This window comes from Miscanthus floridulus, chromosome 1, assembly GCF_019320115.1.
Source record: "Miscanthus floridulus cultivar M001 chromosome 1, ASM1932011v1, whole genome shotgun sequence".
Classification (NCBI taxonomy): domain Eukaryota; kingdom Viridiplantae; phylum Streptophyta; class Magnoliopsida; order Poales; family Poaceae; genus Miscanthus; species Miscanthus floridulus.
In genome coordinates this window covers 115500135-115507521 of record NC_089580.1, presented here as the reverse complement: position 1 = coordinate 115507521, position 7387 = coordinate 115500135, and positions in this window count along the sequence as shown.

Here is a 7387-nt window from a genome sequence, read left to right as displayed (position 1 = left end):
ATTGCTCTATCATGAAATTGCAGTACCCTGAATTGACAAACTCCTTAAATATGGTTCTCTAGTCAACCAATCCTCAAAACAACTTGATAGATTAAAGTACTCTGAATGAGGAACGAGATAACCATGTTTGGTGCGAGCCCAACCATGTTTGAGCCTCCAATCACTGGCTTGAAGATGACCGGTTCAGAGCCACAAATCTACACAGATTTCCCCCTTCTTCCTCTTCCTCTCTTTTCACGTTGTGGTTCTTGTGTTTTGCTCTCTCCTCCCTCTCTCACAACAGCAACATCTAAAGCAAAAAGGAGGCTAGAGGTTTTGCTTTTATCCTTCCCAAGAAGTGATCTCAATCGTTGATTTGGGCACCAAATCAACAGTGCACAAACCACTAGGCTTGTGAGCTGCATTTGGGCTGATTTGTTGGACTCAAAATCATCCTCCATGTGAAGGGATAGCCCAACAGACCCCCCCCCCCCCCCCCCCCCCCCCCCCCCTCCCATCATCATGGAGGGTCTCACTGCCTTTCTACAGTTATGCCAGCGAGTCGGCAACAAACATTGAGCTTTGAGAAGGCATTTGATAAAGTTGAGCATGAGTACATGTTACAGATAATGGAGGCAAAAGGTTTCCCACATAGATGGCTACATTGGATGAGGGCAATTTTCTGTTCAGGCACCTCTTCAGTTCTTCTTAATGATGTCCCTGGCAAGGTTTTTCACTGTCTCAGGGGTGTCAGGCAAGGGGACCCCCTTTCTCCTTTGCGTTTTGTCTTAGCAGCTGATTTCTTGCAGACCTTACTTAATGACTCAAAGCACAATGGATAGCTTCAACTTCCCATCCCTTTTCAAGGAGACCCTGATTTTCCAATTCTGCAATATGCAGATGATACTTTGGTTTTCATGCAAGCTGATTTGCCCCAATTGCTTCATTTGAATGACATCCTCCATTCCTTTGATAAATCCTTCATGGTACCAGTTAATGTCCCCTAGGAAAAGCTTGACTTGTTAGCCACTGCTTTTGGCTGTTCCAAGGCTTCACTTCACTTTACTTACTTGGGATTACCCCTAAGCACCTCCAAACCTTCAATAGCTGACTTTTGGCCATTGGTTTCCAAATGTGAGAGGATACTGGGTTCCTTCTCATCTTATTGGTCAGAGGCTGGTCGATTGGAGATGACAAATGTTGTACTCTCTGCTCTCCCCACCTATGCTATGAGTACCTTCCTGCTCCCCAAAACTGTGATCAAGCGAATAGACAAGTTTCAAAAGCACTGTCTTTGGAGGGGATCAAACCCTAATAACAGAAAGCCATCCAAGGCAGCCTGGCCAATGGCTTGCTTACCCAAAGTGAAAGGAGGTTTGGGGGTTCTTGACCTCCAAACTCAAAATGAATGCCTTCTAATGAAAACCCTACACAAGTTCTTCAAAAGATCACATATTCCATGGGTGCAATTAATTTGGAGCTGCCACTATAATGCCAACCGGTTGCCACATGCTGCTGGCCCTGCTAGAGGTTCCTTTTGGTGGTGTGATGTTCTGAAGATGCTAAGAAAATTTAAGAGTTTTGCTATTTTGTTAGTCAGGGATGGAGCAACCTGTTTCCTTTGGCATGCTTCTTGGAACCCTGTCATCTAGACTCAGCATTTTCCTGAATTGTACTCTTTTTGTCGAGATAGATTCATCACTCTCAAGTCAGCTGTTGCTCAGCCTTTGCCTCAGGATTTGTTCCACTTACCACTGTCAACTGAAGCCTACCATCAGTTCCAGCAGCTTGTTCACTCTTTTCAGAACTTTCAGTTACAGCAAGCCTCTGATCTGTGGTCATATATTTGGAGCTTGTCAATTTACTCTTCAAGCAGAGCTTATCAGTTCCTTGTTGGTCATCAACATGTTCACCGCTGTTACTCCTGGCTATGGCGCTCTGCTTGCCAGCCAAAACGAAAAGTTTTCTTTTGGCTCCTGCTAAAGGACAGGATCAGCACCAGTTAGTCACTCCGACGAAGATCTATGTTTTTGGATGACTATAACTGTTTTTTTTTTTCATCTCTGCTGTGGAGGAGGATTTGCCCCACCTTTTCTTTCATTGGCCTTTTGCAAGCACTCGCCGGTCCAGTTTACAACTCCAGGTACCTAACGCTGTGGAGGTGGAGGCCATCATTGAAGCCTTCAGGGTACAGCTTTAACTTCCTTTCTTTATGGAAATTGTTGCCACCATGTGCTGGGCGATTTTGATGGTGCGAAATAATGCTATCTTTTAGGGCGAGGCGCCGTCAGTGCTTGCCTGCAAGACTACCTTCAAGAAAGAATTTGCTTTCGTAGTGCTGTGAGCAAAGTCCATATTTCAACCACGAATAGATCAATGGCTGCAAGCTTATGTGTAATCTTCTTAATTTTCTTTGTAACCTTTTTTTCTCGTGAGACCATCTGTACTGCTTGACTTGTATTTTATTTGCCTTAATAAAGTTCAGTAGGGGGCTTGTACCCCTCTTGTTTCATAAAAAAAACATCGAGCTTTTCTGTTGTCATCCACAACTACAGTAAGCATTTATAAGGCCGGCTAACGATGGTATTAGAGGCGGTTTTGCTAGCTGCCCCTTTCACATCGTCTCTACAAATGAAGGGTTTGTAGGGGCGGTTCTCAAGACGCCCCTACAAATCGATTTGTAGAGGCGTCGTCTGTACAAAAAATGGTTTGTAGGGGCAGCTATAACACTAGCCGCCCCTATAATTTCTATTTGTAGGGGTGGTTCAATATTTTTCCATCGAAAAAAATTTAAATTAAACCACCCCTACAGTATATTTTTCTATCAAAAAATTTCAAATTTTAAAATTCAAATCTGACCAGAACATATATACGCATATATAATTCAAACATTTCATTCACAAGCACAAGAATATTATATAAACTCAACATTACAAGTCCAATTTATAAGAACATATATAATTCATCATTACATAGACATAATTCATAAGTTTAATCCGTTCCACAATTCCAAACCATTCCATAAGGTAAGACCAATATCATATTCCATACACATTGTTATCAACGGCCTAGAGCTAGCATTTCCATCTCACGAAGATGTTGGTATTGAGGATGCCTTCCTAACTCGGATTTTCGGTCATGATAATTGCCTCTTACATGTATAATCTGGTCCAATAGAAAGGTGTAAAGGTCGCCGACAAACTCCAAGAGCATGTCATCTTTGTGTGAATCAACTCTCATTCCTTTCTCTTCTTGCCACTACAATTAAACAAGTGAGCATATATAAAAACAGTGAGGATATATAAACACAATTAAAGAGGTTGAAGAGGTTCAAACTTACCCCTACGGGGCTGTCTCCTATAGGCACCGGTGTTACTCATCATAGTGAATACGTAATGTCCATAGTGTAGAACCCTGGGCTTCTACTTGGCGCACTGTGTGTTTCGCATATAAAAATGTTAAGTAATGCTTTCGACACTAACATAATGGAGTACTAAAGTAAGTTACACTTAACGGACATAGTGTTTTGACACACAGGCTAGGCCCTCTTTCTAGAGTATGCCTCCCTTTATGTTCGTTAACGTAGAACCTGTACGCCCTGTTCGAATGAATTTAACAAATGCAACTTGTTAGTATCCAAAACTGAACGTTACAAGTATGTATACAAACATGTTAGCTAATGAGGATTGTCGATATGTATACATCTAGAGAATCGATACAAAGTCTTTGTATGTCGCCGGGTCCTTATCTATTGAATCAAAGACCCACGCCATGCCATGGCCAACATCGACGCGTATGCAAATCCAGTGGTTGTTGTATGAATTTAATCATAAAAATGGATAAGCTCTTTTGCATCAAACAAAATATATCGAACAAAGCTTTAAGTATAGAGTTGAACTTACTCGAAGTTGTATGGTAGCCATATAACAGAACAATTTTGAAGATTTTTAAAAGCTAGGGCAATGTATGCCGCAACCTGAAGGTCGCTTGATGTATTCCCTTGTTTTAGATTTTCTCTTTCTCCTCAACAGTCTTTCCAGCAGCTAGCTCAATGCCATCCAATTTCCAATCCTTAGTGTAATTAAAACACGTTGCTGCTATACATTGAGGGTCTACGTACCCGACTCACACACTTGGCATTTGTTTTGAAAGGTACACTTGCGTTCTACAAAGGTAGGCGTGGGTTAGTATCAACAAAATTCAAAGATTACAATAGTATCATATCAAGAGGGCAAGGACTTACAGGCACCACGTGCGAATTAGATTTGTTTCCATTGCTCTAAGGTGAAAGCATGCCTGGACGTCATTGAAGTCAAAGACAATTTTCCCGGTTGGGCCTCCAAATGTGCCGGCAGGGAAGCGTGCTTGTATGAGATCTATGGTCATTGGGATAACACATAAGTACCAATCATAGAACCTTCTCATTCTAAGTGGTAGGCGCTAGATGTCCCGATTTGGTAGGAAGGGCTTGCCTCTTTCATATGTTTTCGGGCAATCATTTGACCATTTGATGGCATCAACATTTGGATACTTCTTTGCCGGTTGTTGATTGTTGGTGATGGCCTCCTTAGAAGCCCGTGCTGGAACTTCTTTAACTTGGTTCTCAGGCTTGAACTAGTCATGGGCGTACCACTTGCTCGTCGATGTGATGTCTCTCATCGACATAAAAATTAGCCTTATGGTGATTGGATGCAATTTTCGAATTGGTGGCTCCTTATCACAATCCTCTTGTGCATGCACTTCTTCAGGAGGCCCTTGTTGTTCATGTATCGAGTCCATATGAGGCCCTTGCTCCTTACGAGGTGGAGAAGGTTGTGGCATCTCAGGCGCATGCTTGGTAGGAGGCGGGGAAGACTGTGGCATAGGCTATGGCATCTCATGCACGTGCTCGCTTGGAGGCGGGGAAGAATGTGGTTGCTCAAGCAAGTGGTGGTCATGAGATAGTGAAAGTACCTCCCCCTCAACAACTCCCTCCAAACATTGAACAGGCACCGAAGAAGTAGTCAATACACTACTAGAAATATCCACTTTTATGAAGAATAGATTTTGTCACTTAAGTAGCCAAATTTGTCATAATTTTAGTTTTATGACAAATTTATGATGAAAATCGGTTCATCATAGAAGTCGCGTCACTCTTGCATATCTATGACGGATCTGACAAAATCGCCATAGAAGTGCCTTGATCTGTGATGAAAAACAGATTGTCATAGAACTATTTTGGTAGGCGTGGTAGAGGGCTGCCACACTAGTGGGCGCTTCCGTTGGAGATGCTTTCCACATGTACATGCTATAGCCCATGTGTACATGCTATAGCCGGTTCCACTGGAGATGGTTAGGGTACATGTCACCTTCTTATTGCACAACGTGGCCATCTCTGGCTCTTGCACGTTTTATGTTTTTATTGGACCACATGTCATTTCCCTGTTGTTCCACATGTCAATTTTCTACTAGCACACGTGTCGTGTTGCCGTTGGATCACGTGTCACTTCTTCATTGGACAATGTCGTATTTTTATTGGTCCATGTGTCTGTTTCTTATTTGACCACACGTCACTATGCTGTCCGTCCACGTGTCGTATTTTTATACATCCACGTGGCTTGATGATTTCCTTCCATGTGTCAGATTTTTAATAGCCATGTGTCGTGCCTTGGCCAATTCACATGTCGTGCACTGGTGCGTCCACGTGTCGCCTTTTTATTTGATCATGTGGCCTATCCTGGTTCTACCGTGTGGAGTACAATCAATTTGTTATAGAAGTAATTCGAGATCGTCACTACTACACAAACTGACTACATAACTATTTAACCTAGCAATCAAGTAACAACAATTTACATTTCACACATCAGCAACGAACCACTGACATAGTATCACCACATTAAACTGGCATACGAGTCCACATCAAACCGGCACTTGAGTCCACACATCAAATCACAAATGTTCACCACATCAAGCTATAGGAGTTGAAGACTGAGAGTTACCAGAAGAGCTGAAGCGCGTGCATAGCTCATGGAGATTGTTGTACTCCTCCTGTTGTTGTTTCTTGTATTCCTCAACCTCCCTTTCAGTCTTTTTTGTCTTCCTCCTTAGTTCATCCACTTGATCGATGAGGGCAGCAGAACTTTGCTATTCAGCAGCAAGCTATTCCTGAAGCATTCTCTCTACCGATGTCTCTGTTCTAGAGGAGCATGTTTGGATACCAACATTCTTCAAAAAAAGGTTGTTGCTGCTTCCCTGGGAGGGGGCCTTGCCCTAGTGGACATAGAGGACCCTGCAAACAACATCTGCACTAGTAATTAGTTGCTGCCCATCAGCAACAGGTTCTGCTTGCATAGTTTCCATAGCTTCCTATGAAATTCAATCAGTAAAATATTAGGTTATAGATAGTGTAAGTGGACTTCAATTGAAAACCCAAGAGATTGAATCATAACAAGTAATGCATAGGTCTTCCTTAGCCTAATACTAATAGAGATTTCATAAGCTTTAGTAGATTTTAGTAGATTTCTATAACACTAGGCTCCTGCTACGTTTTCTTCTTTTATGACAATGGCTTCAGTAGATTTCAAGGGAAGTAAAAGAAGGTACTTACAACTGCTGCTCTTGCAGCATCGCTCAGGCCATTTTTCATACTGATATGGAAGTCCCTGAAGACTTCCATAACATTAACATCTTCATTAGGTGGACCATTTTCTTCTTCAAGTCCTTGATGTTGGTCTGCTGCATTCCTCTTGTTCTCCTTCTGTTCACATTGCACATGAGTTTTGGTTTATATTTATACAAAGGCGCAAGAGTAAAAATAAAACACAACCATCACTTATAAATTTTTTGCATCTAGACAACATAAGAATGAGATACTATAGCCCAATGGTACTTCACTTTTGCACGGTTTCGCTTGTTCTTCTCAGATGTTTACTATAGCTTCATTTGTGTTAGACTCCAGCACAAGTAGACCATAGCAAGACTAGACAGAAAATCAATGGGTTCACACACCTTGTTCTTAGCACTAGACCAAATCTTGACAAGTTCACACCACTGTGTATCATTCATGGACGAGACAGGAGAGGTCATACGGATCTTATTAGCAGGGACGCCATTGAAGTATGTTCTCTTTAACCTGTAGCGTTCCTGTCGTAGCACAGACTACATTACATTCCAGCAAGTTTTTTTTGTTGGTGAGTGAGCACCGTTAATGCATAGCCTTCCCTACACACAGTAGTGTGAATGAAAAGTGAATCCATTAAAGTTGCTCAAAGCAGAGTTGAATGTCAAGAGGGGATACCCATACATACATTTTGCCTTTCCACAAATCTTGTGCAATAGATGGCGTCGGGCTTCTCCCCCTTGTATTCTTTCCAATATGTCAAAATTGGTACTTCCCTCCTGACTACTACACCTGCTTCTGAGGCAAACT